This window comes from Schistocerca gregaria, chromosome 7 (assembly GCF_023897955.1).
Source record: "Schistocerca gregaria isolate iqSchGreg1 chromosome 7, iqSchGreg1.2, whole genome shotgun sequence".
Lineage (NCBI taxonomy): Eukaryota > Metazoa > Arthropoda > Insecta > Orthoptera > Acrididae > Schistocerca > Schistocerca gregaria.
In genome coordinates this window covers 294,695,445-294,708,798 of record NC_064926.1, presented here as the reverse complement: position 1 = coordinate 294,708,798, position 13,354 = coordinate 294,695,445, and positions in this window count along the sequence as shown.

Here is a 13,354-nt window from a genome sequence, read left to right as displayed (position 1 = left end):
ATTTTCACTTGGAGCTTAAACGGAACGGTTGGCCGCAGTGCGTGATGGGATTAGCATGTTTAGTATGTATAGTTCAGCGACGAAGCCCACTATCATTTCGATGAGTTGTCAGTAAGCGAAATTGGCCAATTTGGGGACTGAGAATCCGTGTTTCGCGATCGGGAAGTCTCTTCGCCATCAACAGGTGACTGTGGTGTGCAGAGTCCAGTTACGGAATGACTACGGAACGATACGTGAAGGTTATGGAAGATCATTTCATCCTCATTAACCCAAGTGACACTAATTTCGACAAGACGTGGTTCGTGCAAGTCGAAGCTCGGCCTCATCGAGTAGGAATGTTTGATGTCCTGGAGGAGCGCTTTGTAGATCGCATTTTGGCCCTAGGGTACCCAGAGGCCTTTGGAATTTGCCTCGGTTGGCCACCATCTTCTCCGCATCTGAACACATGCCACTCATTTTTGTGGGGCTATATTATAAACAACGTGTACAGCAATAACCCTAACACCATTTCTGAGCTGAAAACAGCCAGTCAGGGGGTCATCGACGACATCGATTATCCGACATTTCGAGGGTCATGCAGAATTTCCCTTTTCGTCTGCGCCAAATCATCGACAATGATGGCTGGCATATCGTACATGTCATAACGTAAATTGAAATATCGCTAGTAGCATTTAATGTTGAATAAAGTATGCACACCCCGTAGTTTATAACTAATTTACGGCTTTTTATATAGTGCAATAATCATTACCCAGTATCTTAATTCACATTTTTATTGATTAATGTTACTATTACCGCTGACGCTGTAGTATGTTAAAAGACGCCACGGTTTATGATCCAGTTTCTACTAGGACCTTAGTTCCCTTCAATTTCGTCTTGACTTAGTTACTAAGACAACCTCCAAAATTACCGACCAGTATAATAAATATCGGTTCGCTACATAATTTTTGCACATCTTCTCCCCTAGAATATAATAAACTACCTTGAGCCGGGAAAATTTCTTACCACGAGTCGGCCCCACTTTAGAGATCAGCGCTCGCGCGAAAATCAGCTTATCCTTTCTCAGATGATATTCTGAAAACTGTAGATGAAGCGTAACAGGCAGGTTCCATTTTCCTATATTTCAGAAAAGCATGGTATGGTACCCAGCAGCAGATTGTTAACCAAGGTAAGATTACACGGAATAGGTTTCCATATACATGAGTGGTTTCCAGGATTTTTAAGTAATAGAACCCAGTAGGCTGTCCTCGATGACGAGTGTCCATTAGGGACAAAGGTATCATGAGAAGTTCGCTCTTATTTTCTGTATACGTAAACGATCTGGCAGACAGAGGCAGCAGCAATCTGTGGCAGTTTGCTGATGATTCTGTGGCGTACGCGAAGGTGTCATTGATGGTTCAAATGGTTCAAATGGCTCTGAGCACTATGGGACTTGACAGCTTAGGTCATCAGTCCCCTAGAACTCCCCTAGAACCTAACTAAGCTAAGGACATCACACAACACCCAGCCATCACGAGGCAGAGAAAATCCCTGACCCCGCCGGAAATCGAACCCAGGAACCCGGGCGCGGGAAGCGAGAACGCTACCGCACGACCACGAGATGCGGGCGTACCATTGATGAGTGGCGGTATATGGCAGATAGCTCTAAAAGTAGTTAAATGTCAGTTAATGCATATGAGTAGGAAAAACAAATCCGTAACGTTAGGAAACAGTATTAGTAGTATGCTGCTCGATACCGCCGTGTCGCTTAAATATCTGAGCGTAACGTTGCAAAGCGATATTAAATGGGACGAGCATGTCAAAATTATTAGAGGGATGGCGAATAATCGACTTTTTAGAGAGCATTTTAAGAGAGTGTGGTTCATCTGAAAAGGACACCAGTACTCCTCGACTGTTCGGGATCAAAACAAGGTCAGATTAAAGGAAAACATCGAAGTAGGGTTAAAAAATGGCTCTGAGCACTATGGGACTTATCTTCTGAGGACATCAGTCCCCTAGAAGTTAGAACTACTTAAACCTAACTAATCTAAGGACATCACACACATCCATGCCCGAGGCAGGATTCGAATCTGGGACCGTAGAGGTGACGCGGTTCCAGACTGTTGCTCCTAGAACCGCTCGGCCACTCCGTCCGGCAGTTGAGAGAAGACGTGTTGCATCTCTTAACGGTAGGTTCTAACAAGACGCACTTGCTACGGAGATGCTTCGGAATCCAAATGGAATCCTTGGTGGAAGGGAAAAGTTGTTTTTGTAAAACACTGTTGAGCATCTTTAGACAAGCGACATTTCGATCTGGCAGCAGAACGATTCTATAACGACCAAAGAGTCGTTTTTCCCTCGCTCTAATTGGGTGTTGGACAGGGAACGAAATGACTAGCTATGGTGCAAGATACCTTCCATCACGCATCGTACCGCGGCTTGGGGATTACGTGCAATGACGTGACAAAGTTCATGCGATATCGCCTTCTGTCCGGCATAATGAAACAACTCGACGTGCTACGGACTCAGGAAGTTGTTGGAACTCTCCTGCAGAACTGTTGAGTCATGCCAGTGCTATATCCGTCCATGATTGAGAAAATTTTACTGGTGTAGGATTTTGTGCAGAGCTTAACCTCCCAATTAAGTCCCATAAATGTTCGATGGGATTCATGTCAGAAAATCTGGGTGGCCACATCATTCGCTCGAATTGTCCACGACGTTCTTCAGAATAGTCGTGAAAAATTGCGGCCTGGCTGACACTGCGCATTGTCATACATGGTCTCCAGCTAGTCGAACATAGCTCATGAACGCCAGATTCTGCCGCACTATTCTAATGTATACGTCCCACACTGATTTCTAAGTTTATTTCAAGTAGTGGCGCTTCTCTTTTAGCACTGATAACCCTACGGAAACACCGTTTTCTCAGTTGTCAAGTGAATGGTGTCTGCCAATGCGTTGTCCGTGGTTGGAAGTTAATGTCTGAAATTTACTATTCTCGGCGCACACTTGACACTGCGGATCTCGGAATATTGGATTCCATAACAATTTCAGAAAGGTAGCATCACATGCGTGTAAGTCCAAGTGACAGCTCCGCCAATACTCTGTCCTTTTATACAGGGTGTTACAAAAAGGTACGGCCAAGCTTTCAGGAAACATTCCTCACACACAAAGAAAGAAAATATGTTATGTGGACATGTGTCCGGAAACGCTTACTTTTCATGTTAGAGGTCATTTTATTACTTCTTTTCAAGTCACATTAATCATGGAATGGCAACACACAGCAACAGAACGTACCAGCGTGACTTCAAACACTTTGTTACAGGAAATGTTCAAAATGTTCTCCGTTAGCGAGGATACATGCATCCACCCTCCGTCGCATGGAATCCCTGATGAGCTGATGCAGCCGTGGAGAATGGCGTATTGTATCACAGCCGTCCAATAATGAAAGTCTAGGGGGTTGAGGTCAGGAGAGCGTGGAGGCCATGGAATTGATCCGCCTCTACCAATCCATCGGTCACCGAATCTGTTGTTGAGAAGCGTACGAACACTTCGACTGAAATGTGCAGGAGCTCCCTCGTGCATGAACCACATGTTGTGTCGTACTTGTAAAGGCACATGTTCTAGCAGCACAGGTAGAGTATGCCGTATGAAATCATGATAAGGTGCTGCACTGAGCGCAGGTGGAAGAAAATGGGGCCCAATCAAGATATCACAACCAATGCCTGCCTAAACGTTTACAGAAAATCTGTGTTGATGACGTGATTGCACAATTGCGTGTGGATTCTCGTCAGCCCACACATGTTGATTGTGAAAGTTTACAATTTGATCACGTTGGAATGAAGCCTCATCCGTAAAGAGAACATTTGCACTGAAATGAGGATTGACACATTGTTGAATGAACCATTCGCAGAAGTGTACCCGTGGAGGCCAATCAGCTGCTGATAGTGCCTGCACACGCTGTACATGGTACGGAAACAACTAGTTCTCCCGTAGCACTCTCCAAACAGTGACGTGGTCAACGTTACCTTGAACAGCAGCAACTTTAGGGTTACCGTCAACTGCACGAAGAATTGCCTCGTCCATTGCAGGTGTCCTCGTCGTCCTAGGTCTTCCCCGGTCGCGAGTCATAGGCTGGAATGTTCCGTGCTCCCTAAGACGCCCATCAATTGCTTCGGACGTCTTCCAGTCGGGACACCTTCGTTCTGGAAATCTGTCTCGATACAAACGTACCGCGCCACGGCTATTGCCCCGTGGTAATCCATACATCAAATGGGCATCTGCCAACTCCGCATTTGTAAACATTGCACTGACTGCAAAACCGCGTTCGTGATGAACACTAAGCAGTTGATGCCAGTACTGTACAGCAACGAATCACATGTCAACACAAGAACCGAAGTCAAGATTACCTTCCTTAAATTGGGCCAACTGGCGGTGAATCGAGGAAGTACAGTGCATACTGACGAAACTAAAATAAGCTCTAACATGGAAATTAAGCGTTTCCGGACACATGTCCACATAACATCTTTTCTTTATTTGTGTGTGAGGAATGTTTCCTGAAAGTTTCGCCGTACCTTTTTGTAACATCCTCTATATGTGTACGCGAAGCTACCGCAGCTTGGACGGTGCTGCGTGGGGTAACAATTGTTGTGTAGCAGCGATCTTTTTTCCTTTCAGGGTGCCATTTTTCTGCCCAGTTTTAATCCCTTTGCCTTTGAAGAGCCCATTTCAGCGCAAGGAAATGGTTGAGGTGTCGCTCCGCCAGGTCCACTGTGCTGAAGATAATCTCCCACGAGTTGAACGAGGGGTAGTAGTTGATCAAAACACCTCAATTCAGACATCTCGTTTTCCTCGCTTAACGACATTTTAATTTGTTCAAGATAAAGTAAATCACAAAAAATTAATAACGTTTTATATACAGTGCGCAGACAATATGTAATTTCAGATTTGTGTTACTAGACCAAATGATTTAGTATGGTTTGGTTGGTGGTAAGACTTCATGTAACGGGTTGTTATACGGCACCTTCAGATTTTCACGTTTTATCACTATCAATTCAGTTAACATTTCAAAAACTTGAATGTAGTGCAGGGTCTTCCATTTCCGTTATGAAGCACTGAACCGTACTGTGACGATATGAAGTGACATTGTGTACTCAACACGATCAACTCTGGTCCGCCAAGCAGGTTTAAATTTCTTGCATTTTGACGTCGGCATGTGATATTTGAACAAGAGACACAAAGAACGTATGTTTCCCGTGATCTCCTGACTTTTCTCGCTCATTGTAATCATCTGCACATGTGCTGCTGACATACAGAGGCGACAACACTTGCCAGTCAGGATAAAGCATTTGTGGCCACTAACATGTGTTAAAATTCGCACCCTCTTTGTTCCCAAATAAGATACAAATTTAAACTTCCAACATCGAACGGGAGCCGGAGGAAAGTGGGTACTTCGTGCCCACTTTTTGTCACTATTGTAATCTAGTCAGTTACATTATATTTTGAAATTTTGAAAGAAGTATGTATTATTTTAAGGATTCCTTCTATCAGCTTCCATTAACATTTTGAATTTTCCACTTAAAATTAATCGAAGTAGCAGAAGTTACAATGACTCTTATTCAATGTTTTGAGGTACAGGATTTTACACAAAGCTATATGGCTTATAAGAAGTTAAAAATTTACGAATTTAGCATTTTTAACTTTTTAGAGTTGGCATAAAGAATGTTACACGTTATTGAAAGATTATTGACAATGCTAACAGTGCGCTACACGATAGTTTTGTTTCCTAGACCTTACTAACACATCAATACCTCATTAAAAAGTCTACTGTTATTGTAAATAAACAATAATTAACGGATTTTGCTTTTTAATTTTAAGCTGGGCATAAGGTACCCTCACCCTGTCTTGGAAAATACGTTGGTGTCGCTCGGGTTCATAATATATGCAGACAGTCAATGCTTGAGACCGTTACAACGTGTATTAAAGCAAACCTTATTTGTATCCTCTTAGTGGTGTTAACTGTTTTGAGTCCCATAGTGCTCAGAGCCATTTAAACCATTTTTTGTTAATTGTTTATAGGTTTTGTCGACCTGGAAAAAGCGGTAAGTTGGTGCAAGATGTTCGAAATTCTGAGAAAAATAGGGGTAAGCTATATAGAGACACGGGTAATACGCAATATTTATAAGAACCAAAAGGCAATAATAAGAGTGGACGAACCAACAACGAAAGGCTCGGATTAAAAAAAGGTGTAAGACAGTCATGTAGTCTTTCAATCAGCGCATCGAAGAAGCAGAGATGGAAATAAACGAGACGTTGAGGAGTGGAATTAAGATTCAAGGTGAAAGGGCACCTGTATTACGATTCGCTGATTACTATCCTGACTGAAAGTGAAGAATAATTACATGATCTTCTGAATGAAATGAACAGTCTAATGAGTACAGAGTATGACTGAGAGTAAATCGAAGAAAGGCGAAAGTTATGGGGAATAGCAGAAATGAGAACAGCGAGAAACTTAACATTAGGACTGATAGTCACGAAGTAGTTGAGGTTAAGGAATTCTGCTACCTAGACAACAAAACAACCAATGACGGACGGAGCAAGGAGGATGTAAATAGCAGAAAGGGAATTCCTGGCCAAGAGAAGTCTACTAGCATCAACTATAGGCCTTAAATTGAGAAGGAAATTTGTGAGCATTGACGTTTGGTGCACAGCATTGTATGGTGGTGAAACATAGACTATGGGGAACGTGGAACTGAAGAGAACCATTTGAGATGTGGTGCTACAGATGAATGTTTAAAATTTAGTGGACTTATAAGGAGTGAGGGTGTTCTGCGCAGAATCGGGGAGGAAAGGAATACCTGAAAAACACTGATAGGGAAAAGGGACAGGATTACAGAACATTTCTAAGACATCAGAGACCTACTTCCATGGTACTAGAGGGAGATGTAGAGAGCAGAAACTGTCGAGGAAGATAGAGATTGGAATACATCTAGGAGATAACTGAGGACGTAGGTTACAAGTGGTACTTTGAGGTGAAGAGGTTGGTACAAGAGAGAAATTCGTGGTGGGCCGCATCAAACCAGTCGAAAGACTGAGAACTAAGAAAAAGAGAAGGTATGGAGATGCTACAAGCGGAAATCCTTTGTGACTGACGCGAAATTTGATGTCATCTATCAGATATAAAAACACGCCTACGAACTTTAATTTATGTCGCAAAACTCCTTCTTGGTATTGGGATTTTTTCCAGGCAGTGTGTAAACAAATCGCATGGAACTGTGGCACATGTCAAGGCAATGCCACAATATTATCTGTGTTTCATTGTATTTATGGAACATGTTGGCCAAAGCTGACCGTTATGATGCCCAATCCTATCTCTTCACGAACCTGTGCTATCTTCATCTACTCGTAACTGGAATGGGAACAAACCACCAAAGGACAGCGTTTTTCCAACACTGAATTCATAGATTGAGAACTGCAGGAAGACTTAATCGCACTGCGAAACTGATTATCCTGAATGGTTGTATAAATGGGATTAGACAGTTATCACACATGAGGTCCTTATCATCGTCGCATTTCTTCAGGGAACCCCAAGCTCATAGTAGTAAGGCAACTGAAACACGTTTGCGCGGAGTCTCAACCTTTTCTGCCACCCGGTGGAACTGTTTGACAGAGATAAAAATAAGGTTTTTTAAATGATGCTGTATGATAAAAATCAGAAAAATTCAATAGTTTTCAACTGAATTCATTTGCGTGCACCAAACATATTTCGTCTATTCATGCCAAGTAGGTACTCATTGTAAGTCCAACTCACGCACGCATTTGCTGTCCTGTATTTGATAAATGCACATAGCACAGGTTTCTTCCATTTGATATGACATTTCTTAGCACATAACATGTACTGTAGCGTTCTATACATGTCCTCTGCCACATGCTTTAGGGCTAGTCCGGACTTGGGTTTCGTCATTGTCTCACAATGTGGGCAGGTCAAGAGCACAATATTGTGTTATAGTTAGAGTTCTGCTTAGGTACTACAAATTTCCCCATCATCCTTTACTCGGCATTCTAAAATGATTAGAAAATCTGAGTAATACCTGCTCACATTCGAAATGATATATCCTTACACAAGGCAGCCTGAACGTGATCGGCGTAAGAGTGCGACGAAGTGTTGACAAGTGCATGTGGTCACTGACCTCGACCGTGAAGACGCGGAGCGCCGTTTTGTAGAAGGGCAGCAGCGGCGCTCGTGGCACCACCACGCAGACGCGGCTGCGGCTGACCACAGGCATCAGGAAGACGGCGTCCGTGGTGCCCATGTGGAGGAGCATGCGCGGGTTCATGGCGGCGTCAGCAGCACCGGACAGCACGTCCGCCAGAGCGCCGGTGGCGCCGCCGCCGGGCAAAGCCACCCCGTGCTCCGGCAGGTTGTGGGGCAGCCGAACCTGCGGGCAGCCGAGGTGAGCGAACTCACTACTTTATTGGAAGATACACTGAAAAAAATGGTGCACCGGACTAATGTGTAGTGCCCCCTAGAGCGAGCATAAGTGGCGCAACACGACGTGGCATGGACTTCACTTATGTCTGAAGTCTCTGTTGGTCCGCCATGGACAGGGGACATAGGCTGGTCAAGCAATTGCCTATGTCAATAAAATTCACCAACAGCCGTGTAACTTACGATATTACTTTGTTTTCTCGTGAAGGCTATCAGTTTCAGCACTCATTATTGTAGACGTATGGGACCTGAAGATGGCATAATGAAATGCAGAAACCTCACGATGAAATAAAATAAGATCTTAAGTCACACGGCTCGGTTAATATTGTTGACACTGACGAGGTCTTAAGTTGCAGAATTTAAGTAACAAATCCGTACTAAATATTTGATTTGGTACCGCAGTCCAGTATAGGTCAAAACTTAGTTTTTCATAATAATCAGATGACTGATGAATTATACTAAATTTCACTAATTACTACCTTTAATTGATAGGTCGTCCTCAATTACTTCTGATCACAATTTTTCGAATAATATATCTGAAAGAGTGGAAACCTTGCACGATCGCCGTAAAGAATATTCGTATTTTCAGTAAATATTCCTCTTCAGAGCAATGGCATAACACTCAATTAGAAAAGCTGTTAGGAAGCTCGTTAACTTAGGTATAAATCTGCGTTTGGCCTCCCAATTTATGAAACACTCACAATGCGTGTGGTAGGTGGGTGGGGGTGGAGGGGGCGAGGAGTAAATGGGCCTGAACGATGGTGTGTTACACCTTAACACTAGTTTATCGTCCACTTTATGAAGTGACAGTGCTGTAACAGAGATTAAGTCGTTGGCCGTAAGATGCGAGCATAGAGCAATTTTCTGCGATAAAATGGAATATGCTGGGACTGTGCTGTGTGTAAAGTGAGGAATTAGTATTGCTGATGCTCTTCACTCACTACTGAGCAGTTCTGTGATAGGCAGAAATTAAGGATGAGCTGTAACCTGATGTAGCCGTAGTTTCTCGTTCAGCAGCATATGGATAGTCTCAGCAAATTCTAGAACCATCTACACATCTGTGCTGCCACAATAGAAGTAAATAATGCATCGCTTGTGTAGAGTGTTTCTAATTTAACCCTGAATTTTGTGTCTTTTCTGTAGCTGCATATTTTCAATCCAGAACAAAAACGTACGTATGTCGTTTAAAGTTCAAATATATGCACACAAATAATTGCTCAATATTGAGTACAGAGAAATTAGTGGTGATGGAATGTTAATTTTAAGGTTTCCACAGAGCTCTTCCTGCCGTTAATCTCACTGCTTTTATCTGGTTCGTTCAACATACAGTTTAAGTCCAGTCACTCGTATGAAGATCAATGTTTCACAATTGTGGGACTACCTTTTAAAGAGCATAAATGCTTCGAATCATCACAAAACTTTAGGAGTCCAGATATTGTCTCAAAATCTCTGGTTCATAAAAATATTTGATTTTGCTAAAGACTATTGGAATGACTTACGTCAGAAAGTTAGTTAACTCAGATTCTAATGAGAGTGGTAGTGATTCTGAAATGTCACTTACAGTAATAAAATTGAGTTACAAGGGTTAAGGACTGATGAATCTCTAGTGACATGTTTCCTAGAATTTGCGAAATTGCGGTGTTGATTTGGATGTAGACTGTTTACCTAGAGAACAGTGTTCTCTAGTGATCTCTTGTGGTATCAATTTTGTATAGTCAAACGACGGTACTCAAGGAGATTAGAGAAACTGCAAGACAGCTACGTTAAGGGAGTTCCTTGCAAATCAGGCGAAACGCCCTTCAGGCCATTGAGATACTTTTGGGTAAGGCGGTACGTTTGGAGCACAGCTGGACAACGGAACAACCGGAACACAAAAGAATCAAAGAATTTTTCATAATTTGATACAGAAGAATGTAGAAAATTATATGGAATATAAAGTTAAGGAACGAAGGGGTTCCCGACAGAATCGGTGAAGGAAGGAGGGTATGGAAAACACTGACGAAACGTAGGGACACGTTGACACGAGATGCCTTAATCCATCAGAGAATAATCTCAGTGGTACTAGTGGAAACAGTAGTGAAAACTGTAGGGATCAGAAAAAAAATTTTAATGCATCAACAAACCAATAACTGAGTATGTAGGATTCAATTGTTACCCCAAGATGAAGAGGTTAGCACAGGTGAGGAATCCTTGGCGGGCCACATAAAAAAAGTAGGAAGCCAGAAAATCTGGTAAGGCAATGGCTTAGTCCTGTTACATTGTAGGTCAATGAATGGTAAAGAAGGTGAGGATTTCTGATCACATGAATACTTGGTAATACGAACGGTACCAGAAAACGGAGTCACTGGAGTAGGATTTGTCATGAATGGAAAAATCGTGCAGAGAGAGGGTGAGAGAGAAAGAGAATTACTGCGAATAAATCAGTGTTCTCATCTGAACCACCGACAAATCACAGACAACTACAGTATTTCAGGTATACATGCCAACGTCACAAGCAGAGGGTGATTAGGAAGAGAAAGTGTGTGAGAAATTAGGACGTTTTATTCGTTACGTAAAGGAAGATGTTTAAAATCATGGAGCACTACAACAGGGTAGAATGGGAGGGAATAAAAGAAAAATTTGCGACAGCATATCGACACTGTAGTAGGAATGAAAGAGGAGAACCTATTGATTTCTGCAATAAAGTTCAGCTAGTCATAACGAATATGGTGGTTGTTGGGATGTTTAAGGGGGACTAAACAGCTAAGGTCATCAGTCCCCCAAACGAATATATTGCTCAGATATCACAAGAGGAGAAGGTGTACATGGTGGAAATCAGTTATTGGATTGTAAGACGTAGCAAGATGCGGATACGGACACATACTGCAATTTAGTAATGATGGAGGGTAGGCTGAAGTTTACTAGAATTGCCCAGAAAAATCAGTGGGGTGAGAAATGGCATAAGGAAGAACTGAGAACTGATGACAAGCGGGTGAATTTCTCCAAGGCTGTAGAGACTATTGTAAAGAATAGTACACTATTCAATTAAGTTGAAGAGGAATATATTATCCCCTAAAATGGTATTGACAGAAGTCAGACAATAAACACAGTTAAAAATAAGGTAACTGCGATGAAACTTAGGGTAACAGAATAAATATTTCATTTAATCAACGACAGAAGCACGTACCAAAATGTTCAGTGAAAGAAAGGAGTACAGCTAATTAGGACAGTCAGGAATGAAATAAATAGAAAGCGCAGGGAAGCCAAGCCGGAATGTCTACAGGAAAGTTACGAAGAAATCTAAAAGGAAATGGTCGTAAGAAGGACTGATTTAGCATATAGTAAATCATAACAACTTTTGGTGAAATTAAGATCATCAACATTAATAATGCAAAAAGAATCCCAGTGTCATATGCAGAGCAGATAGTGGATGTGAGGAAAGAGTACACTGAAGGCTTCTATAAAGTGCGAAGGCCTTGTATGAGAACGTGATAGAAGATAAACTCAGAGTCGATATTCAAGATATAGGGGATCCAGTATTAATAGTCAGAGTTTAACTGACCTTTGGAAGACCTGAGTTCACATAATTCGTAAGGGATTGATGACACGACTTCTCAACGTCTCGTGCATCCAAAATGCTAATCAGATTAATGAACAGCAGAGTGGAAGAGAAAATTGGCGAACAGTTAGTTTACGATGATTTGATATTAGGAAAATAAATGCAAAAGAAAGTGAATGAAGTTTGACGTTTCGCTTGATAATGGAGAAAGACACAGGAAAAATTAAGGCATGTTCATTGTATTCTTTGACCTAAAAAAGGTCATTGACACTGTAGAGTGGGCAAGATTTTCAAAATTACTATATATATATATCATGGTAGCACAACTAGTTTTTGTAAAAAGTGAAACTCTCGGAAGTGTAGAGCAGTGGAACTATAATAAGATTTAAATGGCAGATAGGTTGGATGCCGACAGTAGGTCCCACAACGCCCTCTTTTCTGAGACGTGGAAAGGTGTAACGAGGTGCCACTATGCCTCACTGACATAACTCTGTGAAATATCAGCATATGGACGCGCTCGATTGGGGCAGAATGATTGATCTCTGGGAGACGGGGTGTCGTTCCGTCATTTTGCGACTCGCACAGCCACGCCTCTTCAACAGTGAGGGTATGTGGAACAAGTGTAGAGTAGAGGGCCGAACACAGCGCCGACAGTGCACTGGACACAGCGCGGGATGATCATCTAGTCTGATTGGCTGTAACCGTCTGTCGTGTTGGCATTGACGGTTCAACACTGCCTTCTGCGGGCTAGACTGGTGACACACATACCTTTGCGTCAGCCTACACCTACCAGAACCCACAACGCTGTAGTTGACAATGGACACGTGAATGCCAACACTGGCGTGCTGAGTGCCTAAAGTAGTGTTTTCGGACAAGTCCCGCTTGAACTTGTCCTACAGTGACGGCCTCATACGCGTTCAACACTGCCATGTGCAAGTAGCCTGTCTGTACGTTGGCAGCGCTATGCACTGCGCTAATACTGCCGATAGCGAAGTAGCGTCTTAGTTTGATATGGTGAACACAATCGAGCAGACGGTGTTGTTTAGTGGCATAACGGAGAAAGTCCTAGTGCGATGCTCTGGGACACCATTGCCTATAACACGTGATCACGTCTCTCGCATCTTGAGACCATCTGTGTAGCTACAAGAGCATCAATGAGGTTTTTCAGTCCGAAGCACTGACTCTTCAGCAGGCCGCTCCACATGCCTTATTTCTGCAGGACAATGTCCGGCCCCATGTGGCGAGGAATGTGCAAGCATTCCTCGAAGAGTGACGGGTACTATTGCTTCCCTGACCTGCCCACTCACCTGAAATGTCGAACACTGAATATGACTAGGATACGGGGCCGGTCAATG